Source organism: Chiloscyllium punctatum, chromosome 11 (assembly GCF_047496795.1).
Source record: "Chiloscyllium punctatum isolate Juve2018m chromosome 11, sChiPun1.3, whole genome shotgun sequence".
Lineage (NCBI taxonomy): Eukaryota > Metazoa > Chordata > Chondrichthyes > Orectolobiformes > Hemiscylliidae > Chiloscyllium > Chiloscyllium punctatum.
Window position 1 is genome coordinate 9,431,666 of NC_092749.1, and position 26,545 is coordinate 9,458,210.

Here is a 26,545-nt window from a genome sequence, read left to right on the forward strand (position 1 = left end):
CCTTGTTCATCCTTGTTTATAATTTTGGACACCTCAATGATCTTCTCTGCTCCAATGAGAATAAACCTTAATCTTTCCTTGTATTGAAATTCCTTCATTCTTGGTATCCTGGAGAAGGAAGGAGAGGTGGAAACATTTAGTGACTGAATTCCAGAGTTAGGTATAGAACCAGTCTGGCCAACAGTAATTTGATGAGGAGCAGGAGTTCAGGAGGAACAGGAATCCAACGTGAAAGGAAAGCAGATCTCAAAGAGTTGTGGGATTGAACAAAGCTGGAGAGACAGACAGAGTTGAAGATTTTGAAGGATTCAAGCTCAGAGGTGAGAATTTTAAACTGAGTTACAGCAATTCCATTTGATGAGTGTGCAGAGAAACAGTGGGTTCAACGTTATCAATACTGGTAATAACATTTCTGCTGCTTATTAACAACTTGTAAACTATGTTTGAAGATCACTTCCTAAGTTGGCCAATTCAGAAACTGGTGACTTAAGCTGAATATCTTGTTGCAAATTGAAATTCCAGTTTCATTTTATGAACAGTTTGAATTTCTGCTGATATTGGTACAAAGTCAGAAGTTACATGACGGCTGGTTATAGTGCAACAGGTTTATTTGAAATTACAAGCTTTCGATGAAGGGGCAGGGCTCCGAAAGCTTGCAATTTCAAATAGACCTGTTAGACTATAACCTGACGTCATGTGACTTCCGCCTTTGTCCACTCCAGTCCAACACCAGCACCTCCACATCCTGATATTGGTACATGTATAGCATTGGACCTGTTGATATGCATATATCATTGGAATTTCTGTGATAATTATTTGAGTATATAATAGAATCACACAAATACATCACTGGAATCATGATTTCAAGCAGCTGGAGTCTCCCCTCATATATGTTTCTGTTTGTTGTCTTTCACAATCACTGCATCGCTTTAATCTTGATTGTTGCTCCAATTTCTGAGCAATGTGTTCTCTGGGTCAAAATCTGCTTCAGAATCAGCTGATGGATCCCTTCGCTGCCTCTCTGGATTTGTAAAATTTGTTTGTGATATGAGTGTCAGATTTATGCCTTTTTGGAATTTCTATGCCACTCATGCCTTTGCTATCTCTCGAACACGCTCCAGACCAGTCTCCCACATTCCACCCTGGAGAAACCTTCAGATCATCCCAAAACCTGGCTTCCCATGTCCTCACTCATGCTAGGATCTGTTCACCAATCACCTGCAGGCTTATTTGCCCACAATGGCTGCTGAATAAGCAATGCTGCAGTTTGCCAATTTTTAACCCCTGCATGACCTCGTCCCTCTCTCTCATCCTACTTTCCCTCCAGCTCCTTAACCTTCTGAGATCTATACACTCCCCTAATTCTGTCAGCTTGAGCTTTCCTGATTGTACCCACTCCACCGCTGGCGGCCATGCCTTCAGTTGCCTCAGCACCAAGCTGAGGAAATCCCTCCCTATTTATCTTCAGCTCCCTTTTCTCCTTAAAGCCCTTTGGACAAGTATTGGGTCCTACCCAGGGATTGCAGTTTGGTATAATTATTTATTTCACAATGCCCTGAAGGACTTTGACACATTTCATTTTGTTAAAGGCTCTCTGTAAATACATGTTGTTGTTCTAATCATTGCAGCTGATCAGTATTAAATATTATGCTGGGGCAGAATGTAAGCAATAGTTTACATTATGAGCAACAAAACTACGAGGGGCCTGTCTTTTAACAAGGTGCAGTGATGTTGTAGTTATATTACTGGATATAAGAAATAGGAGCAGGAGTAGGCCATCCGGTCTCTTGAGCCTGATCCACCATTCAATGATCTTTTCATGGCCTCAGCTCCACTTACCCACCCTCTCACTATAATCCTTAATTCCTTTACTGGTCAAAAATCTGTCTATCTTTGCCTTTAAAACATTCAATGAGGTAGTCTCAACTGCTTCACTGGGCGGAGAATTCCACAGATTCGCAGCCCTCTGGGTGAAGTAATTCCTCCTCAACTCTGTCCTAAATCTGCTGCCCCTTGAGGTTATGGCCCCTAATTCTAGTTTCACCCAGAAACAACCTCCCTGCGTCTATCTTATGCATTCCCTTCATAATTTTTAATGTTTCTATAAAATCCTGCCTCATTCTTCTAGATGGGCGGCACGGTGGCACAGTGGTTAGCACTGCTGCCTCACAGCGCCAGAGACCCGGGTTCAATTCCCGCCTCAGGCGACTGACTGTGTGGAGTTTGCACATTCTCCCCGTGTCTGCGTGGGTTTCCTCCGGGTGCTCGGTTTCCTCCCACAGTCCAAAGGTGTGCAGGTCAGGTGGATTGGCCATGCTAAATTGCCCGTAGTGTTAGGTGAAGGGGTAAATGTAGGGGTATGGGTGGGTTGCACTTCGGCGGGGCAGTGTGGACTTGTTGGGCCGAAGGGCCTGTTTCCACACTGTAATGTAATCTAATCTAATCTAGATTCCAATGAATGCGATTCTGTGACTTGAGCAAATGATCCAGAGGTGTGGGTTCAAATCCCAGCAGGGTTAACTGGGCGACTTTGAATTCAATTAATAAATAAAGCTGGCATTGAAAGCTAATATCAGCAATGATGGCAATGAAACAATCATTGATAGACATCAAAACCCATCCTTATTTGTTAATGTCCTATAAATAATACAATCTACCATCACACCATGTACAAAACAACAACCATGTGTTTGACTCTTACCTTCTGTTATGATGTAGCAAGTAACTCAATTGCAAAGAAGCCAACTCCCTTTCTCCAGGGTTTTTAAGAACAGGCCAGCCAGCAGCACCGAGATCATGTCAATAATTTCAGAAAAAACTTTTCTCTGGTGTCATCAACAGGAAACCAACTCTCCAGATATCCTTTTCTAAAATTAAAGGGGACACTCTGACTCAGAAATATTCAAGAAAAGAAATCTGACAAACTAAATTGACAAACTATTCAAGATATCTGCAGATCTTTCCATCACTACTGCAGTTGCTGGTCACAGCAAGTCCTCTAATATCAGATGGCAATAAGACACAGGAGAGAAAGTGAGGACTGCAGATGCTGGAGAGCCAGAGTTGGAAGTGTGGCACTGGAAAAACACAGCAGCATCCGAAGAGCAGGAGAGTCGACGTTTCGAACTGAAGCCCTTCATCAGGAATGGGATGAAGGGCTTGTGCCCGAAACATCGATTCTCCTGCTCCTTGGATGCTGGCAGACCTGCTGTGCTTTTCCAGCGCCATACTCTTCCACATAAGACACAGGAGCAGAAGTAGCCCATTCGGCCCGTTGAGTTTGTTCTGCCCTGCAGTCATGGTCAATCTGATAATCCTCAACTTCAGTTTCCTGCTTTTTCTTGATACCATTACTGATTCACATCTGTGTGTCACAGGTTTCAACAACCCAGCCTCAACAACCCTCTGTGATAAAGAATTGCACAGATTCACTACACTCTTAGTTAAGAAATTCCTCCTCATCTCGGTGTTAAATGGATGACCCCTTACTTGAGGTTGTACCTAGGTAAAAACAATGACTGCAGATGCTGGAAACCAGAGTCTAGATCAGCGTGGTGCTGGAAAAGCACAGCAGTTCAGGCAGCATCCGAGGAGCAGGAAAATTGACGTTTCGGGCAAAAGCCCTTCATCAGGAATACAGGCAGAGAGCCTGAAGGGCGGAGAGATAAATGAGAGGAGGGTGGGGGTGGGGAGAGAGTAGCAGAGAGTAAAGAGCTTCAGGGCAGAGGAAATGACCTGGGAGTTGCAGTGGGAGAGGGACTCCCTGAGATTCTTGTAGAGAGAGGAGGAAAACTTCTTCAAGGCAGGCATCCTTGCTGGAGGATTCGCAGTAGGGTTAAAATCAACTTGGTAAAAACAATGACTGTAGATGCTGGAAACCAAAGTCCAGATTAGAGTGGTGCTGGAAAAGCACAGCAGGTCAGGCAGCATCCGAGGTCTGAGATTCTCCCACAAGGGGAAACAATCTCTCCTGTCAAGCCAGGTAAGGATGTTGTATGTTTCAATCCAGTATTCTCCACTCATTTAAAAACATCTCTCCATAGCAAACATTCTCCAGACTGCATCCTGAAATAACTCCATACAAGCCAGTATCCCGTCACCCGGTCCCCCTATTTTCACACGTGCACAGTATTGGTCTCAGCTTCCTCAGAGCCAGCTGTCAGAGTAAGCAGAACCTTTAGCACTCCTGTTTATATCTGTCAGCCAGGACTCCCTGATTGGATCAGGTTAACAGCCCCAATCAGGGAACATTGTTACAACCACTCCAGATCCAATGCCAGTATATCTTTCCTTGGATAAGGAGACCAAAACTATCCAAAGTCTTCCAGTTCGGGTCTAACTAGTGCCTAACACAGTTTTAGCAAGATCTCCCTATTTTTATGCTTCACACCCTTTTAAATAAAGGCCAACATTCCAATTGCCTTCCCTATTGAACTTGAATGCTAGCTTTTTGTGATTCTTGGATAAGGATCCCCAATTCCTCTTGTGCTGCAGTTTTCTGCAGTCTTTCCCCATTTAAATAATATTCACCTCCTTTACTCTTCTTGCCAAAGTGCACAAGCTCACCTTTATGCTTGTGGACACTGTGTGTTCTCTCTTGGTTTCCTGCGGGTGGGCAAGACCATGGAAGGGAGCGAGAGAGAGTAAGGTCAAGGAACCTGAATGATTGCTTCCCCACCCAACACAGATTTTGGGAGAGAGAATGTGACCTCTGAATGGGGGAGTGTCTGGGTTCCCAGGCAATCATTGTGCTGGCCTCTCAACAAATGAGGTCCTTTTCCAGAGTTATTGTTGTTCAGGGCCAGAGTAAGGAACCATGGGTCTCAGTGCTGCAGCTGCTGACTACATCCCTGACTCAAGCCACTGGAACCCCGACCAGAGTGCAGAAGCACCATCCTAGATGAGGTCATGTGTTCGAATGGCAAAATGTGATTTTCATAAAATTCTGAAACAAGAGCTAATGAAATGGTAACTATTTACCAATTTGCCACATCATTGTGTTATCATGGTGGACTCTCCCTCTTTATGGTCATTTAAGCGGGCATTGGACAAGCATATGGAGGTTATTGGGCTAGTGTAGGTTAGGTAGGCTTCGGTCGGCGCAACATCGAGGGCCGAAGGGCCTGTACTGCGCTGTATTTTTCTATGTTCTATGTTCTATCTTGTGTTCCTGCATACCGAGGAAGTCAATCCGGGTGTTTCCCAACTGGAAACCCTGGATGAATCAGGACATACAGAACCTGCTAAAAACCAGGCGTGAGACCTTGAGATCAGGAGACCCACTCCAATATAACAAATCCAAGTATGAACTTCGCAGAGCCATTAAGACAGCCAAGGACCAATACCGATTTAAACTAGAGACCCAGACAGACATCGGGCAACTTTGGCAAGGACTGAATGACATCACAGATTGTAAAAAGAGACAGGGCAAGATAACAGACAATGACACATCTCTCCCAGATCATCACAACACCTTCTGTGCTTGCTTTGAGCAGAATTTCGGCAGAGAGGTAACCCCTGTTCCAACAAGTCCTGATGAACAGTCACTGCACCAGAGGTCAGATCAGTTTTCCTTTGTGTGAATCCAAGGAAAGCGATGGGACCAGACGGAGTACCAGGCCGTGCACTCAGAGCAAGCGCAGAACAACTGGCAGAGGTCTTCTCGGACATCTTCAACCTCCCTGCAGCAGGCTACTGTCCCTGCCTGTTTCAAGAGGGCCAACATCATCCCTGTGCCTAAGAAGGCTCATGCAGCATGTCTCAATGACGACCGCCCAGTGACCCTAACTTCGGTGGGCATGAAGTGCTTGGAAAGGCTGGTCATGGCATTAATCAACTCCAGCCTCCCCACTACTCTTGAGCCACTCCAATTTGCCTATTGGACCAACAGATCCATGTCAGATGCCATGTCACTTGCCCTTCACTCCTCCCTAGACCATCTTGACGCAAAGGACAGCTACGTAAGAATCCTATTCATTGATTACAGTTCAGCCATCAACACTACTATCCTCTCGAGACTGATCACTAAACTTCATGATCTCTGACTAAGCCCCACTCATCCTCCGTTTCCTCACCCATAGATCACAATCAGTGAAGATCAGGGACAATATTTCATCCTCACTAACACTCAACACTGGAGCCCCCCAGGGGTGCGTACTCAGACCCCTACTGTACTCACTGTATACCAATTACTGCATTGGCAAATACCAGATTAATGCTGTATACATGTTTGCTGATGACACAAGTCGGTTGAATCGAAACAGATTACAGACAGGAGATGGAAGACCTGCAAAAATGGTTCCTGAGAACAACCTAGCTCTCAATGCTGGCAAAACCAAGGAATCCATTATTGACTTCAGCGGGATGTTACTCATGCCCCCCCTTACACATTAACAGCACAGAGGTGGAACGAGTGGAGAGTGTCAAGCTCCTGGAAGTGGTCATCCACAACAAGCTTTCCTGGACTCTTCATGTGGACACACCGGTTACAAAAGACCAGCAATATCTCTTCTTCCTCAGGCAGCTGAGGAAATTTGGTATGACGGCGAATACCCTTGCCAACTTTTATAGGTGCAACATCAAGAGCATTTTGTCTGTATGTATCACTACCTGGAATGGCAACTGTACCATTCAAGATTGGAGCCGGTTACAGAGAGTGGTGAACTTGGCCCGGACAATCACAAAGGCCAAACTCCCATCTATAGAATCCATCTACCAAGCCCGCTGTCAAGGAAAGGCCGCTAGCATTCTCAAAGATCCATCCCACCCTGGCAATGGTTTTCTACAACCTCTATCACTGGGGAGAAGGTACAGAAGCCTGAACACATGCACCAGCCGGTTTCGAAACAGTTTCTACCCTCCTGTTGTTAGAATACTAAATGGGCTCACAAACTCTTAGCTTTCACCTGAACCTGTTTTTGTTTTTGCCGCTGTTTACCTATTATTTACTATCTATGCTACTTAACTCTGTGATCTGTCTGTATTGCTTGCAAGACAAAACTTTTCAATGTGTCTCAGTCCATGTGACAATAAATTCAATTCAATTCAATTTATTCCTGCAGGATCACTATAGTTACTTATATGTATATCAAGTGACTATGCTTTTAACAGGCCTAATTTCAGCAACAAAGCTGAAAGAAGGTCATAGAGTCATAGAGATATACGGCATCAAAACAGACCCTTCGGTCCAACCCATCCATGCTGACCAGATATCCCAACCCAATCTAGTCCCACCTGCTAACACCCGGCCCATATCCCTCCAAACCCATCCAAATGCCTCTTAAATGTTGCAATTGTACTAGCCTCCACCACTTCCTCTGGCAGCTCATTCCATACACATACCACCCTCTGCATGAAAAGGTTGACCCTTAGGTCTCTTTTATATCTTTCCCCTCTCACCCTAAACCTATGCCCTCTAGTTCTGGACTCCCCAACCCCAGGGAAAAGACTTTGCCTATTTATCCTGTCCATGCCCCTCATAATTTTGTAAACCTCGATAAGATCACCCCTCAGCCTCTGACACTCCAGAGAAAACAGCTCCAGCCTGTTCAGTCTCTCCCTGTAGCTCAGATCCTCCAACCCTGGCAACATCCTTGTAAACTTTTTCTGAACCCTTGCAAGTTTCACAGCATCTTTCCGATAGGAAGGAGACCAGAATTGCACGCAATATTTCAACAGTGGCCTAACCAATGTCCTGTACAGCTGCAACATGACCTCCCAACTCCTGTACTCAATACTCTGATCAATAAAGGAAAGCATACCGAATGCCTTCTTCACTATCCTATCTACCTGCAACTCCACTTTCAAGAAGCTATGAACCTGCACTCCAAGGTCTCTTTGTTCAGTAACACTCCCTAGGACCTTACCATTAAGTGTATAAGTCCTGCTAAGATTTGCTTTCCCAAAATGCAGCACCTCGCATTTATCTGAATTAAACTCCATCTGCCACTTCTCAGACCATTGGCCCATCTGGTCCAGATCCTGTTGTAATCTGAGGTAACCCTCTTTGCTGTCCACTACACCTCCAATTTTGGTGCTATCTGCAAACTTACTAACTGTACCTCTTACGCTCGCATCCAAATCATTTATGTAAATGACAAAAAGTAGAGGACCCAGCACCAATCCTTGTGGTACTCCACTGGTTACAGACCTCCAGTATGAAAAACAACCCTCCACCACCACCCTCTGTCTTCTACCTTTGAGCCAGTTCTGCATCCAAATGGGTAGTTCTCCCTGTATTCCATGAGATCTAACCTTGCTAATCAGTCTTCATGGGGAACCTTGTCAAACGCCTTATTGAAGTCCATATAGATCACATCTACTACTCTGCCCTCATCAATCTTCTTTGTTAGTTCTGCAAAAACACAATCAAATTTGTGAGACATGATTTCCCACACACAAAGCCATGTTGACTATCCCTAATCAGTCCTTGCTGTTCCAAATATATGTACATCCTGTCCCTCAGGATTCCCTCCAACAACTTGCCCACCACTGAGGTCAGGCTCACTGGTCTATAGTTCCCTGGCTTGTCTTTATCACCCTTCTTGAATTGTGGCACCACGTTTACCAACCTCCAGTCTTCCGGTACCTCACCTGTGACTATCGATGATACAAACATCTCAGCAAGAGGCCCAGCAATCACTTCTCTAGCTTCCCACAGAGTTCCCGGGTACACCTGATCAGGTTCTGGGGATTTATCTACTTTTAACCGTTTCAAGATATCCAGCACTTCCTCCTCTGTAATCTGGACATTTTGCCAGATGTCACCATCTATTTCCCTACAGTCTATATCTTCCATATCCTTTTCCACAGTAAATACTGATGCAAAATATTCATTTAGTATCTCCCCCATTATCTGTGGCTCCACACAAAGGCCACCTTGCTGATCTTTGAGAAGCCCTATTCTCTCCCTAGTTACCCTTTTGTCCTGAATATATTTGTTAAAACCCTTTGGATTCTCCTTAATTCTATTTGCCAAAGCTATCTCATGTCCCCGTTTTGCCCTCCTGATTTCCCACTTAAGGATACTCCTACTTTCTTTATACTCTTCTAAGGATTCACTCGATCTATCCTGTCTATACCTGACAAATGCTTCCCTCTTTTTCTTAACCAAACCCTCAATTTCTTTAGTCATCCAGCATTCCCTATACCTACCAGCCTTATTGGATGTTTCTTCTCAATCTTATCTGGATAGTTTCCACAGCTGCTCTGACAGAGGTGGGTACACAGGAATTAAAAAGTGACCATAAATGGACAATTTCACTCTGCATCTTGTGTCCTCTTTCACTTTCAAATAATAAATCCTGTTGCAGTGCAATTAACTTGAAACAGATGACACCAGAATGCTGGGGTTTAAATTACTGCTTAATTCTGCGTTTGCAGATTAATGGCAAAGTGTAATGCGATCGGGGGTTCTGTATTTGATATCATTAACTGGTCTGTGTTGGCTGGAATTGGAGAAATGTTGTGTTCTCAAACTTGGCTGATTGCAAGAACAAATTGGTGCTGAGGGACTGGGAATACAGGCTAGAAATACCTATATTGTCTGCTCTGCCATCTCTCAGAGGAGCCATTAAACTGAGGCTTTGTTTGACATTTCAGGTTGGTGTAAAGGACCCCAGTTTGAAGAAGGGCAACACAGTGGCTCAGTGGTTAGAACCGCTACCTCAGTTTCAGTGTCTGGTGTGTGGAGTTTGCACATTCTCCCCGTGTCTGTGTGGGTTTCTTCCGGGTGCTCCGGTTTCCTCCCACAGTCCAAAGCTGTGCAGGTCAGGTGGATTGGCCATGGGAAATTACCCATAGTTTTCAGGGATGTGTGGGCAGGTGGAGTAACCATAGGGAATGCAAGATCACAGGGATAGGGTAGAGGAGATGGGGACTTGGGTGAGATGCTCTTTGGAGGGGTTAGTCTGGACAAGATAGGCTGACTGGCCTACTTCCATACCACAGGGCTTCAATGATTCTAAGATCAGGGAAAGTAGCCCTAGTGCCCTTGACCCCTTACACGTGGAGGATGCTGACTCTACCCTGACACCACCCCTGACCCAGCGCAGGGCCTACACGGGTATCGGAGGCTATGCTTGTCTTACTGTGCTCAGACCCCTCCGAGTGAAGGCTATCCCTCTTGGCGTGACTGGGGTCTGCTGACAACTACGACAAGCTTTCTCTCCTCGTGTCTGTGTTCGATGGCATGGCATGACACTCGTACTAGGAGCCCACGACCTGCAGGTGAGGGGGCAAAGTGCAAAAGGCAAGGTGCAGTCCCTGAGCTGGGGGGGGGGGGGGGTGGGCAGTGCCCCTGAACACAGTGTCCTTGCTGCAGTGCTACATTTAGAGGGGGAGTGTTATACTGGAGCAGCATCCTGGAAGTGGATCTGAGATGTGCCATGAGAGTTGTTAAAGGTTGGCATGCATTGATGCCAATGTCTGTAGGGTGTGTGTGTGGCCGGTGCCCATGGAGCGTGCTCTAAAATGTTGGTGCCAGTCTCCAATGTGGAGATCAGTCACAGCAAGCTTCAAACTGAACCCTTCTCCGAGCTGCTCACTATAGTTTCCTCATCCCCTTGCCTTGAGTTTGTTTGATGGGTTTGGAGAGGTGGGAGGCGGCATATTAATGAGATGTGCTGTTAACAATAACAATAAACTGTGGGTACTGGACATCAGAAACAAAAACAGAAATTGCTGAGGAGACTCAGCAGGCCTGGCTGTGTCTGTGGAGAGAAATAACTGAGGAAGGGTGACCACACCCAAAATGTTGACTCTGATTTCTCTCCACAAATGCTGCCAGACCTGCTGGGTTTCTCCAATAATTTCTGTTTGTGTTTGTGGTGTGAACAAGGTGTTTAACAATTAATCATCCCCATCGGTTGGTCCCTTGTTGCTGCCTAACGAGAGACTTTCTCTATGCCACCCTTGTTCACAACCTGAAAGACGGAGCAAGGTAATTTCAATATCGAGTCATGCCTCACTGTGTTTCTGACCAGATTCTGCCACACTGCCTACCATGGCCCACATCACTCAGACCCCCATCAGATTCTGATGAAGGGTTCATGCCCGAAATATCAACTCTCCTGCTCCTCGGAAGCTGCCTGACCTGTTGTGTTTTTCTAGCCCCACCCTTTTTGACTCTGATTCCATCATCTACAGTCCTCACTTTCTCTCGATCTGTCCAACAGGAAATCACAACTTAGCATAGTCTGAGGCATTCATTTCAATGAAAGCCAAATTAAAATCCTAAATAATTAGAGGACTCTGAAAGAGACTCCTTGTGGAGCCCTCCATACCCCAGAACCATCAGTCTCAACATTAAATGCCCTCAGCCTTTACAACAGCTGTCCAAATCTTACAGCATAACATTGACAGCCTCTTGGCTGCCAAGCAAACAGTCACTGGATACTTCAGCATTACTGGGATCATTTCAGTCAACAATTAACTACAATGTCTTGCAAGTTGCAGATCCCTTAATTGATAAAATAGAGTTGAAAGGCCTATGACATTGTGCATCTGGTGTGAAAGTCTACAGGACATAAGTTGTCAATTTGAGTTCATTCAATTCTTGAACAAACTAAAAATGAGGAACTCTGTCTCCCAAAAGGCTGAGAGGCAACTAGAGATCTCCAGACTGAGATCAATCAGGAAGGGGATGAAGAGATGTCTGTTTGCCTATTCATAGGATGTTGGTGTCAACTCCCCAGTGAAGTGGCTGAGGCTACCTCATTGAATGTTTTTAAGGCAAAGATAATTTTATAAACAGTAAAGGAATTAAGGGTTACAGTGAGAGGGTGGGTAAGTGGAGCTGAGGCCATGAAAAGATCAGACATGATTTTATTGAATGGCGGAGCAGACTCGAGGGGCCAGATGGCCTACTCCTGCTCCGAGTTCCTATATTCTTATGTCACTGTCTGGACAAGCAATTGTTGCCCATCTCTAATTAATGGTAGTGATGAACTTTCTTCTTAAACCTCACTGGGTGTGGGGAGATCCATGGGGGCTGTTCAGAACAGAGAAGCTAAAAATGCTCCCACACGCAGTGTTTAAGTCGACTGCGTTAAGTGTGATTGTGTGAAATGTTATTAAAAAATGGAATCAAACAACACCAGGTTATTGTCCAACAGGTTTATTTGAAATCACAAGCTTTCGGAGCACTGCCCCTTCATCAGGCTTGGTATAAGCTTGCAATTTCAAATAAAGCGGTCGGACTATAAACTGGTGTCATTTTGACCTTGTCCACCCCAGTCCATCTCCAGCATCTCCACTTCATAAAATAAAGAGAAGGTCATGGAGTATTGTTACCCATCAGTCCCATCAAACTGAATGGTAGGAAAGGAAGTGAGGTTGAATTGTCCACCCTCCACTGGGAGGGGGAAAGAGTGGGTTAAAAACAATCACTTTGTTATCCCATTATTCCACTCACTCACTTCCATGAACAGAGATGTACATCATTGATCCTACTGGAAGCAGGTCTAGAGTTGGAAATGCTCTCTTTTGACAAAAGAATCATTTAAAAAGACTGCACCTACAACCAAAAGGTCTTGAGAGTTCATAAAATATAAGTTTCGACTGAAAATGTTTTTACAAGATACCATTGCATATTCGAGTGTTCAATGGCTTTGAAAACTGTCTAGCTGTACATTGGTAGAACCTTCCAGAATAGGAGGGAGGTCACTGCTGCTGCACCAACTCTCCACCTCAAAAGAGGGATCCTCTCTTCACTTCGCATTCTCTCCCTGGTCCCTTACAAACATTAATGACAAATATTAATAATATATAAATGGTAATGGCCTTATGAAATATTGATGAGAGATCTCAAAATATCCTCAAAATATTTGTCAATACATGAATGCTTCATTAAGACTAGAGGTGAATGTATTTCAAATGATTCTCAAGGAATTGCAGTCTTATGAGATCAGAAAAACAAATTATTGGTATTTCATCAATCGATTGAATCAGTTTGTGATTCTAATGTGCATCTATGGGGAAGCTATTAGACCTGGCTGTGGGATTTGCTCCTTAAATTTCCAAATATTATTTTTATTTTGCCAACTCCCACAGTTTTTTTTTAATGAATGTGATCGCTGCTGATTACCATGACTGCTGACTCCCTGTCTGTATTCTGAGCTGAGGTTGCGATGACCCTGAATGTGGGTGAGAGCTCGATGCAGCTCATCGCTGTGTGAATTTGTCCAGTACAGTTATCACAGATTGTAAAAGCACTTCGGGATTAATCCTGGGATGAACAATCTCTCAGCTACTTTTCATTGCAACATGCAATCTCAACATGAAACATTTGGCTCAACTGGTCCATGTTGGCGTTTATCCTTCCCACAAGAAAATACTTGCAATTAATTTACTCTCTTTAGATTTAAATCTCTTTCACCCATTTTTCTTCCGCCCTTCCCTGTTCAATCTAATCCCAAATGTTGACAGAACTTCTATCCCGCCAATCCTGAGGGTGAATCTCACAACTCGTGTGTGTGAAGATGCTATTCCCAACCTCGGCCCTAGTTCTTTGATATTTAATCTTCTATCCCATGGGGCCGAGGAGTGGCAGGTGATGTTTAATTCAGATCAATGTGAGGCGCTGCATTTCAGCAAGGCAAATCAGGTTAGGACATATGTACTTAATAGTAGGGCCCTGGGAAGTGTTGTCAAATGAAGATCTTGGAGTGCAGGTTCATAGCTTATTGAAAGTGGAGTCACAGGTAGACAGGGTGATCAAAAAGGTGGTTGGTATACTTCCCTTTATGGGTCAGTGCACTGAGTATAGGAGTTGAGAGATCATGTTGCGGCTGTGCAGCACATTGGTTAGGCTACTTTTGGAATTGTGCATGCAGTTCTGGTCTCCCTGTTACAGGAAAGGTGCCGTTAAACTTAAAAGGGTGCAGAAAAGATGGACAAGAAATTTGCCAGGGTTGGAGGGTTTGAGCTATATGTAGGGGGTGAATAGGCTGGGGCTGTTTTTTCTGGAGCATCGGAGGATGAGAGATGACCTTATAGAGGTTTATAAAATCATGAGGGGCATGGATAAGTTGAAATGGTAAAAGTCTTTTCCCCAGGGTAGGGGAGTCCAAACTTAGAGAGCAAAGTTTTAAGGTGAGAGGGGACAGATATAACAGGGAAATAAGGGGAAACTTTTTCACACAGAGGATGATGTGTGTATGGAATGAGCTGCCAAAGGAAGTGATGGAGGCTGGTACAATTGCAATATTTAGAAGGCATCTGGATGGGTATATGAATAGGAAGTGTTTAGAAGGTTTTGGGCCAAGTGCTGGCAAATGGGACTAGATTAATTTAGGATATCTGGCCTGCATGGATGAGTTGGGCTGAAGGGTCTGTTTCCATGCTGTACAGCTCTCTGACACTGTAACTGTGGTCAATAAGTATTTGCATATATATAATGTATTGTAATAGAGTAAATTCCATTGCTCCATGGATGAGTAGAGTCATAGAGTTGTACAGAATGGAAAGAGACCCTTCGGTTCAACCCGTCCATGCCAACCAGATATCCCAACCCAATCTTGTCCCACCTGCCAGCACTTGGCCCATATCCCTCCAAACCCTTCCTATTCATATAGCCATCCAAATGCCTTTTAAGTGTTGTCATTGTACCAGCCTCCACCACTTCCTCTGACAGCTCATTCCATACACGTACCACCCTCTGCTTGAAAATGTTGTCCCTTAGGTCCCTTGTTAAATCCTTCTCCTCTCACCTTAAACCAATGCCCTCTCATTCTGGACTACATCCCCTGCGCCCCCAGGGAAAAGACCTTGTCTATTTATCCTATCCCTGCCCCTCATGATATTATAAACCTCTATAAGGTCATCCCACAGCTTCTGACACTCCAGGGAAAACAGCCCCAGCCTGTTCAGCCTCTCCCCTGTAGCTCAAATCCTCCAACCCTAGCAACATCCTTGTAAATCTTTTCTAAACCTTTCAAGTTTCACAACATTCTTCCGATAGGAAGGAGACCAGAATTGCATGCAATATTCCATTTCAGTACACAATTAGCTACAATGCGTTGCAAACTGCAGGTCCCCCTAGTTTATAAAATAGCATCAGAAGGCCTGCAACATCATTACAGTCCACATGAGAACCATCTGACAAAGAATCAAAGGAGGTGTGAAGGTAGCTGAAAATGTGTTGCTGGAAAAGCGCAGCAGGTCAGGCAACATCCAAGGAGCAGGAGAATCGACATTTCGAGCATAAGCCCTTCTTCAGGAATGAGGAAAGTGAGTCCAGCAAGATAAAGTCTTAGCCTGCTGGGCACACTTTCCTCATTCCTGAAGAAGGGCTTATGTCCGAAACGTTGATTCTCCTGCTCCTTGGATGCTGCCCGACCTGCTGCGCTTTTCCAGCAACACATTTTTCAGCTCTGATCTCCAGCATCTGCAGTCCTCACTTTCTCCTCGAGGTGTGAAGGTAGCTGACCAAGAGTATGGCCAAAGAGCTACAGTTTTGGGAAACCCTGAAAGGATAAGATCTAGGGAGGGAGTGCCAGAGGCTAAGACCGAGGCAGCAGAGGCATTATCGCTAGTGGTGGAGTAGAGGAAATGGGATTTGCACAAGAGGCTTGAATTGGAGGAGTTCTGAGATCTCAGGCAAGGCTTCCCTGGTTTGTAGATTTGTGAGGGATGAAAGGAGGTTGGATTTCTTCCATGTTTCCCAATTTTTCAGAAATGAGCTAATTCTACAATCAATTCTTCACATACCATGGTCATATCTGTGTTCCCACAGGCAACAGGTTAGTGGGAGGAAGAGCCGTGGAATTAAATAAATACAGAAAGTACAAACCCACACACACACACAGGGCGATCCAATACCTTATTAAGCTCTGGTGATGTATCAACAGAGTGACATGCTGAGTGCGACATGACAATGTAATCAAGTAGCAGCATTTGCTAAGTAGTGTAATCTGAGATGGCAGTTTCACTTTGAGGGATTTCCTGGGATTTCATCACTAACCATCAATTCACAAGATGTAATTGAAGCTAGAGGCCATCATATATAATAGGTTTGGGTGATGTAGTTGTTTAATTTCATTCCAAGATATCATGTGGTATGACAGTACAACACAAGGTTTTAATGTATTTAAAGGGGATGTAGAAGAGTTTTTGATGAAACTGTCAAAAATCCAAGCTGAAAATGTTAATCCTTTTTACTGATGTTGTTAAGGGTATAGTGTGGTGAAACTGGACTCTCCAATTTCCCCATTCCCATGTGGGTTTCTCCAGTACCTCAGCCCTTCAGTTTCTTCTATTCCTCATCTGTTACTATTATTTGACCACAACATCTGAAGACACAAAGTCAGGTTTCACATCCACATTGATACCATCCAGCTCTTCATCAGCTCTATCTCCCTCAACTCCTCCACTGACTTGCTGAGGCCCAGCACTGGAGTTTCAGAAATTTCTTCCATCTCATAATTTGTGAAGCCAGAATCATGGAGGAGAATTTTACTCAGAGGTTTTAGCCCCAGTCATTGGTACACAATCAGAGGGCAACTCCACTCTCCCCACTTCCTTCACTAGCCAGGGCACCAACAGCCAATGAATGAGCCTTCAAGCCCAACTAGTCTTGGATCTCCAAGGTCTACTGACCAATCAAATGTTGGCAGTTGCTACATCTCACCTAGGAGTGGTGGTCACTGCTGGGACTACAAGCCGCACCTATTGAGGAGGGGTCAGTTTGCTGGACTTTGGTACTCGGTACAGTGGGGGTAGCAGGGGTGGGGTGGGGGCAGAGGGGAGAATGCACAGCGGCTGAAGACATTATCCTGGTGGAGTTCTTCTTTGGACAGACCCTAGAAGGAGAGAAAATTTCACCTGATAGCATTACCATGAGGCCCCAAGCACCACTGGTAACATCAGGGGAGGGAGGAGGAAGCCCTTCACTGACCAGGGTCTTAATTGCCTCAGAGACGAGCAATCTCACCCCCCACCTACCCACCCCCACTTCCCTGTCTGCACTTGGGTAGGGGGTAGTTATAGCTTCCATCCAATGTCTTTGACAGTGTCCCTACCACAAATTCCCTTCCATCTTCTCCAACTTTGTCCCGTTTCTCTGTTAAATGTCAGAGGCTGAAGTAGACTTTCCACCGTCTGAACCTAAGAAGGTCTTCCTCTTGAACATCCACTCCATCATCACATATCACCCCATTCCTGTCCCAGCCCAGCTGTCACTGAAACCTTGCTGACCTTTGGGCTTGACATTCCCCAAACCTGATCATTGCCCGTTACCTCTGGATGTTCCTCCCTAAAATTCTACCTTTTCTCATTCTCTCTCCCTGCAGTTTTCCCACTTTAAACCAAGCTTTTTGCCGCCCATGTTATAACGTGGAGGTCAAATCCCTCTGTTAATTAAAACCAAACACCCAGAGAAGCTCATCTCGCCTCATAATCTGTTAAATGTGTGATGGAGTGACAGGGAACTCCTAATTTCCACTATTTAAAGAAAAATAACAATTCATTTTCCTAACAGAAAACAAAAGAAAACTATTAACAAACTGAACACTCTTTCCCCTAACTGAACACAATCCTATTAACATGCTGTTCCAATAACACACTTATTAACATTATAGTAACTTAATCTCAAGTCCACACAGTCTCTGTCTTCTCTGCTGACTTCAATCTTCCATATGCTGATCTCCCTGAGTCATCTTCTTTCTTTTTACTGTGAGTATGTTTTACAGGAAATGCTACCTCTTGATATAAAGTGCCTTCTAATTTCCTTGGAGCAGCGTTTTCGATGGGCATTTAGCTCTTCAGCTCTAAGGCAGTCGCTTTGCTGTTTGGTGGTAGATATGAAGTCATAGAGTCACAGAGATGTACAGCATGGAAACAGAACCTTCGGTCCAACTCATCCATGCCAACCAGATATCCTAACCCAATCTAGTCCCACCTGCCAGCACCCGGCCCATATCCCTCCAAACCCTTCCTATTCATATATCCATCTAGATGCCGTTTAAATGTTGCAATTGTACCAGCCTGCACCACTTCGTCAGGCACACCATTGCATCACCCTCTGTGTGAAAAGATTGCCCATAGGGTTTCTTTTATATCTTTGCCCTCTCACCCTAAAATTTTCCAAATGCCCACTTTTTTATGCCCCCAACATCATTCCTTCTCATTGGTCTGATGTTGTCAAAATAATGATTTCAAACTCAATTGGGTTTTAGTATCCTGGCTATAATTTAAAGTAATTGGTTAAATTTGAATTATTGTCAAAACAGCAACCAAAACTCAGGTATCCCTTTCCCAGCCAATTGTTACATCTATCTATTTAGGAACAGCCTGTCACCTAGTCTTTCCATTCGGAAGCTGAGCCTGCATTAGATTAGATTACTTAGTGTTGAAACAGGCCCTTCGGCCCAACGAGTCCACATCGACCCACAACCCACCCATTCTCCTACATTTACCCCACACTACGGGCAATTTAGCATGGCCAATTCACCTAACCTGCACATCTTTGGACTGTGGGAGGAAACCAGAGCACCTGGAGGAAACCCACGCAGACACGGGGAGAATGTGCAAACTCCACACAGTCAGTCGCCTGAGTTGGGAATTGAACCCAGGTCTCTGGCACTGTGAGGCAGCAGTGCTAACCACTGTGTCACTGTACCACCCACTGCACTTGAAGTTGACTTCAGTATTCAGAAGACACTCTCCATTTTAAAGTGAACACAAAAACTTTCAACTTTGTAACACCTGTGGGGAGATATTAGATTTTGTTTGATAGTCTGTGATGTCTGCCTTTTTAACTTTACTGCTTGTTTTCTAACCTATGGTTATACTGTGTATAGCTGTAATGTATCTTTTATTTTCTTCATTTCTCTATTCTGTAGTTTAGGATTTGACCGAGGTACTCTGTACCCAAGATGGCTCTGTAAGTGGCGACTTATAAACTTTTCGCTGTTCTCATTTGACATTAAAGCTAATTCAATTCAATAGTGTTCCTGTGAAGCATTTTGGAGTTTTGCCATGGTGAGGTGCTATACCAAGGCAGTGGTAGTGTTGTTAAATTACAGTCAAGATTGTGACGTTGACTGGGGAAGGGTTAATGCATCCCAGTGTGAACAAGCTGAATTAATTAACATCAATAGGGAGAAGGCAGTACTTGGAGGTGTTGCTGAGTCAGACACCGTGAAAGAGCTCGATTAGCATAATTACAAATTGAGTCAGTGGTCCAGAATGTAGCAACTGGGAATCATTTGACAACATTTGCCAGTTTTACATTCGATAAAGCAGAATGCTACGAATGATACCGCCCATTCCTCTTCACTGTATAAGTTGAAGCTACTAAGGAGGGTATCCCAAAAGATTATTTGTAGCACCAATGGGACAGCACTGAGCTGAAGCTTCTGTGTATAGTCTATTTCTCCAAATGTACAGCATGTGTACATTTACATTTGAGTGACTGTATCCAGTCCTATGCTGAATGTTTCTCACACAGGAGAGTCTCCATACACTGTCAGGAGTCCAACAGGATTGTCCCCATAAATGGGAAAAATCACTCACCGCTGCTTCTCGGACCAGCGTGACTGTCCAGATTCCCTGAAGTGAAGACCGAGTCAGGATTTTATCCTTCTGTCTCAATCAGTCAGGAAAAACACCAGGAGGCCACTAAAAAGGGACTAAAAACTCTCCTTTCACTGCACACGTAGAGTCATCGAGATGTACAGCACAGAAACAGACCCTTCGGTCCAACTTGCAACACACTGTAGCTAATTGTATACTGAAATGAACATATTCTATTCATCCATGGAGCAATGGATTTTACTCTATTAGAAGACATCACATATATGCAAATACTTATTGACTACAGTCATAGTGTCAGAAAGCGGGACAGCATGGAAACAGACTCTTTGGTCCACCTTGTCCATGCCGACCAGATATCCAAATTAATCTAGTCCCATTTGCCAGCATTGGCCCATATCCCTCTCAACCCTTCCTATTCATATACTCAACTAGATGCCTTTTAAATGTTGTAAATATACCAGCCTCCACCACTTCCTCTAGCAACTCATTCCACACACTCAACACCCTCTGTGTGAAAAAGTTACCCCTTAGGTCCCTTTTAAATCCATCCCTCTCACCTTAAATCTATGCCCTCTAGTTCTGGACTCTCCCAACCAGGGAAAAAAACTTTGTCTATTTACTCTATTCATGCCCCTCATAATTTTATAAACCTCTATAAAGTTACCCCTCAGCCTCCAATGCTCCAAGGGCAACAGCCCCAGCCTGTTCAGCCTCTCCCTGTGGCTCAAATCCTCCAACCTTGGCAACATCCTTGTAAATCTTTTCTGAACCCTTTCAAGTTTCATGGAGAAGTGAAACACACGGTATAAACCCTTACATCCTTATTTTAACCCCTGCCACTTAATAGGAACAGATCTGTGATAAATGTCACGATTTAAGGCCTGTTGTTCAGCCCTGAAGCCAATAGACATGGAGTCCCACCAAGTCCAGGATTACTCTAAAGGAAAAACTAGTAAAACTAGTGAAGCAGGGATGCCTATCCAACCCATCCTGTAGAAAATAGCAACTTCAATAGAAACATAGAAAATAGGAGCAGGAGTAGGCCATTCAGCCCATCGAGTCTGCTCACTATTCAATATGATCATGGCTGATCATCCAACTCAATCCCCTGTTCCTACTTTCTCCCTGTACCCTTTGAACCCTTTAGCCTTAAAAAATATATTTAACTCCTCCTTGTAAACATTTAACGTTTTGTCTTCAACTGCTTTCTACACCAGAGAATTCCACAGGTTCACCAATCTCTGGGTGAAGGAATGTCTCCTCATCTTAGTCCAAAGTGGCCTACCTCATATCTTTAGACTGTGGCTCCTGGTTCTGGATTCCTCAGTCTTTGGGAACACCCTTCCTCCCACACTTATCCTGTCTCGTCCTGTTAGAATTTTTAGGTGTTTTTGAGAATCCCTCCCTTTTTCTTCCAAACTGCGGTGAATGTAGCACTAAATGATCCAATCTCACTTCACACTTCCGTCCTGCTATCCCAGTCAGGTAAAGCTTGGTTGCACTATTTCCATTGCCACGATATCGTTTCTCAGATAAGGAGACCAAAACTGCACAGAAGTTGTCTCACTAAGGCCATGTACAATTGCGGCAAGATATCCCTTCTCCTCCACTCAAATCCACTGGCTATGAAAGCCAATATACCATTTGCCTTCTTCTCTGCCTGTTACTCCTGCACGCTTCCTGTCAGTGACTGGTGCATGAGGACACCCAGGTATCGTTGTACCTTGTCCTTTCCCAGTCTATACCATTCAGATAATAATCTTGCCATCCTGCCTCCCACACAAGAAAGTATATTCATTTCTAAGTATTATTGGCTTTTCCTTCCAGTCAGCACCTCCTTGTGGCTGGTTTGCCAAGGTATCCAATGGCCACTTTGCTTGGTGTCATGGCTCTCAATGTGGGATACAACAGTCTTCACTTAGACTCATAGGGTCATAGAGTCATACAGCATGGAAACAGACCCTTCAGCCCAACTAGTCCATGCTGATCATGTTCCCAAACTAAACAAGTCCCACCTACCTGCTCCTGGCCTATATCTCTCCAAACCTTTCCTGCTCATGTACTTATCCAAATGTCTTTTAAATGTTATAACTGTACCCACATCCATCACTTCCTCTGGCAGTTCATTCCACGCAGGAACCACTCTCTGTGTAAAAAAGCTGTCTTTTAAATCTCTCTTCTCTCACCTTAAAACTATGCACCCTAGTCTTGAACTCCCCACTCTAGGGAAAAGGCCCTTGCTGTTCACCTTAGCTATGCCTCTCGTGATTTTATAAACTTCTATAAGGTCACCCCTCAACCTCCTACGCTCTGGTCTGCCGAGGACATGGAGGTCCTGGGCCTCCTTCACCGCCGCTCCCTCACCACCCGACGCCTGGAGGAAGAACGCCTCATCTTCCGACTCGGAACACTTCAACCCCAGGGCATCAATGTGGACTTCAACAGCTTCCTCATTTCCCCTTCCCCCACCTCATCCTAGTTTCAAACTTCCAGCTCAGTTACTGTCTCCTTGACTTGTCCGACCTGCCTATCTTCTTTTCCACCTATTCACTCCACCCTCACCTCCTTGACCTATCACCTTCATCTCCTCCCCCACTCACCCATTGTACTCTATGCTACTCTCTCCCCACCCCCACCCTCCTCTAGCTTATCTCTCCATGCTTCAGGCTCACTGCCTTTATTCCAGATGAAGGGCTTTTGCCCGAAACGTTGATTTCGCTGCTCGTTGGATGCTGCCTGAACTGCTGTGCTCTTCCAGCACCACTAATCCAGTATATGAAAAATATCTCAGCCTATCCAGGCTATTTTTGTATCTCAAAACCTCTATTCTCGGCAACATCCTGGTAAATCTTTTCTGAACCCTGCTATGTTTAATAATATTCTTCCTATCCCTGGGTGACCAGAACTGCACACTAGTATTCCAGAAGAGGCCTCACCAATGTCCTGTACAATCTCAACAATGACTTCCCAACCCCTACACTTGGTGAAGCTCTCTCTGATCGAGGCCGGAGAGCTGGAATTGCTAAGTGTTTATCCCTCTCCATGGCATTGAACACCAGCTCAATGATCCGTGTCACCGTGTGCCAGTTTTGGTTCTGAGGCGGAGTAGGGGGCCACGGTGATTCTGAGGGAACAGGTTTGACAAGGTGGGGAAGAGCAGGAATGCTCAGTGTGCCTGTTGAACAGCTGAGATCAGCAAGGTCCAGGAACCCCCATGTTCTCTTCAGGTGGAAGACTCAACGGACAGTCTGACATCATAGGGGAGGAAGCAAATGATCAGGCTGAGGCCCGGTAGTCATCAGCTAGGCAGGCAGATTGACAGGACAGGACAGGGCATGGTGAAAAGGGAATGGATGGGACAGCACGGTGGCTCCGTGGTTAACACTGCTGCCTCACAGTGCCAGGGACCTCGGTTCAATTCCAACTGCGGATCACTGTCTGTGTGGAGTTTGCACATTCTCCCCATGTCTGCGTAGGTTTCCTCTGGGTGCTCCGGTTTCTTCCCACAGTTTGAAGATGTGAGGTTGAAGTGGATTGACCATGGGAAATGTAGGGTTACGTGTGTAGGATAACGGGGTGGGACTGGATAGGATGCTGTTCATTGGGTCAGTGTGCATATGATGGGCCAAATGGCCAGCTTCCACACAGTAGGGATTCTATGAAATCAGCTTTTTCCTCTTACTTTTCAGAACAGCTTTGCTGGAAATCTGCTGGCCTTTCAGGGACCAGCTGGGAAATTGGAATGTTTGCAGGATGGTGTAGGAATGGTTGGCAGAATGGTCTGGGAATTATTGGCAAGGTGATGGGGAAAGATGAGACTGGTGTGCCTTTCTATAACTGTACTAATCATTGTCAGCTGCAGTTGAGGGTAGACAACACGGAGTCCCCCACCCCACACCTCTCTGAGGGGCCTGCCTGACCCTGTGCTTCCAGGACCACTTACTCAACCTTACTCTGAGGCTGCATTGCCCTCAATGTGTGCTCTTCCTGTGGGGTGCAATCCCAGCAATGACCACCATTACAACAGGATCTTGACCAGATGGGCCAATGGGCTGAGAAGTGGCAGGTGGAGTTTAATTCAGATAAATGCGAGGTGCTGCATTTTAGGAAAGCAAATCTTAGCAGGACTTATACACTTAATGGTAAGGTCCTAGGCAGTGTTGCTGAACAAAGAGACCTTGGAGTGCAGGTTCATAGCTCCTTGAAAGTGGAGTCGCAGGTAGATAGGATAGTGAAGAAGGCGTTTGGTATGCTTTCCTTTATTGGTCAGAGTATTGAGTACAGGAGTTGGGAGGTCATGTTGCGGCTGTACAGGACATTGGTTCGGCCACTGTTGGGATATTGCGTGAAATTCTGGTCTCCTTCCTATCAGAAATATTTTGTGAAACTTGAAAGGGTTCAGAAAAAATTTACAAAGATGTTGCCAGGGTTGGAGGATCTGAGCTACAGGGAGAGGCTGAACAGGCTGGGGCTGTTTTCCCTGGAGCGTCGGAGACTGAGGGTGACCTTATAGAGGTCTACAAAATTATGAGGGGCATGGATAGGATAAATAGACAAAGTGTTTTCCCTGGGGTCAGGGAGTCCAGAACTAAAGGGCATAGGTTTAGGGTGAGAGAGGAAAGATACAAAAGAGACCTAAGGGGCAACTTCTCACACAGAGTGTGGTACGTGTATGGAATGAGCTGCTAGAGGGAGTGGTGGAGGCTGGTACAATTGCAACATTTAAAATGCATTTGGATGGGTATATGAATAGGAAGGGTTTGGAGGGATATGGGCCGGGTGCTGGCAGGTGGGACTAGATTGTGTTGGGATATCTGGTCGGCATGGACAGGTTGGACCAAAGGGTCTGTTTCCGTGCTGTACATCTCGATGACTCTATGACTCTATTAGCACCAGTGCTGCTGAGCTGCTTGCAGGATGGCAGTACAAAAACCGACCCCTCCTGGGCCATCACTGACAGAATGTGATGCTGGATTCTGACCCCCTCCCAACCAAAGTAGGATTCTACCCCGATCCCTGACCCTCCCCATTCCTGTAGCAGGACCCCTGACCCCCAACCCCTCCTCAAATAAATTCTGGCTTCTGTATAGTCACCATTGTACCTGTAAAAGACACATGTGCTGCAGTGCGGGATGTCTCAGCCTCTGAGACACTCCAGGTTCAAGTCCACTCCAGGTCTTGATGACCACCAAAGGCATGGTGAGGATATCTGCTGGTCAGCTGTGCTGAATGAGGAATGGTACCATTCTGAGAAACAGCGTAGAGACCTGCTCCAGGATAAACTAGCACATACGTTGTCTGTCTCATGCATCATTAGACATTGGAACAACCTCACGAGCAACCCCATTCAGTGTTTTGCTACTTTACGTAACCTTCCTTCTCTCCAGAAAAAGATTGGGATGGCACAGTGGCTCAGTGGTTAGTACTGCTACCTCACTGCACCAGGGGACCCGGGTTCTCTCAGGTGACTGTCTATGTGGAGTTTGCACATTCTCCCCGTATCTGTGTGGGTTTCCCCTGGATGCTGCAATTTCCTCCCACAGTCCAAAGACATGCAGGTTAGAGTGGATTGGCCACAACAAAGATGCAGGATTGTGAGGGTAGGATCAGGGTCTGAGTGGGATGCTGTTCAGAGGGATGGTACAGACTGGATGAGCCAAACAGCCTCATTCTGCACTGTAGGGATTCTTTGATAAAGATGGGCCGAATGACCCCTTTTTCTGCTGGCAATTCTACCTGATTGCTTTCGATCCTGTAACCATTCTCTGATTCCATTCTATTCTCTGGCTTCAGTGAAAAGGAGAAAATAGCCAACATTGTTTACATAAAGCTACACAATCTCAGGGGATCCAATCACTCACAGCAAGATCCCCATGGTAAGCAATGTGAAACTCACCCAAGAATCTGTTTCTAAACAATACGGTTAAGGGGTAAATATTGACCAGAACATCAGGGAGAACGCTGGTATCCCCCTTGAAGGATTTTCGTAGATCATTTTTGTCCGGTTAAGCAGGAACATAGTTAAACATATCATCCAGAAAATGGGGGCATTTGTGGAGTGCAGTACTCTGTCAGTGTGGTACAGGGAGTGTCAGCCTGGTTTACAGGGACAAGTGTCTGGGCTGAAACCCATGATCTTATCTGACATTGATGCGAGAAGATTATGGCTTCATGTTCCACGCCAGAGATGTGAGTGGAGAGGCCTCCCTTTAGGAACTTACCCCACACAAGGTGGTGCTGAGGTTTTGTCACGAGACCCAAGCTAATATTCTAAGACAGCGGTTCAAATCCCACCACAGCTGATGGTGAAAATTGAACTTTGATGAAACTCTGGAATCTGGGGGAAAATGAAACAAACCAAATGGAAATCATGATCAACTCTCATTAAAATAAAAATCCATTGGGTTCACTGTTGCCCTTTGGGAGGAACTCTGTTGCCCTTACCTGGTCTGGCCTACATTGACTACAGACCCACATTGACTCTGCAAGCCACAGGGTTCTGGGGACAATTAGGGATGGGCAATAGCTGCTGGCCCAGCCAATGTTTCCCACATCCCTTGAAAGAGTTATTTTTAAAGTTCACATTCATCTTTCCGCATTCTCTAAATTCACACAAGCCTCCTTCTGCTGGTGGAACGTGCCTGCCCCTGTTGGAATCTTTGATCGTCGATGAGCCACAGGGACAGGGGAAGCACACTGAACCTTTCCACCATCCCCCTTCTCCCTCCCCACCCCACCATCACCAGCCCGACCACTGGTACTGGGGTTTACTTAACCTTCATCAGTTCTCACCTCCCCACCCCCCACCGTCCCCTTGCCCAACAACCCCTCCTCCCCTCCATTGATACCAACCTGACACCGTCAGGAGGATGGTGATGTTCCACGTTGCCATGGGAACTGGCTGCTGACGAGCTTGGCTTGAATCCACGTCAGTAGCCAGCCAGTTATAGGCAAAGCTTCCTGTGGAGAGGCACATGGAAGTTGGTCTCTCGGTGTGTGTGTATGTGCGCGT

At 45.3% G+C, this 26,545-nt stretch overlaps 1 long non-coding RNA gene across 1 annotated transcript; it reads right to left on the reverse strand.

The window, feature by feature from the left end:
- Nucleotides 1-26,423, reverse strand: LOC140482720 (uncharacterized). Its single transcript, XR_011961780.1, has 3 exons — nt 26,386-26,423; nt 2,702-2,867; nt 1-108 (listed from the first exon to the last, which is right to left on the reverse strand). It is a non-coding gene; the product is annotated as an uncharacterized lncRNA (long non-coding RNA).
- Between the last annotated feature and the right edge of the window lie 122 nt (nt 26,424-26,545).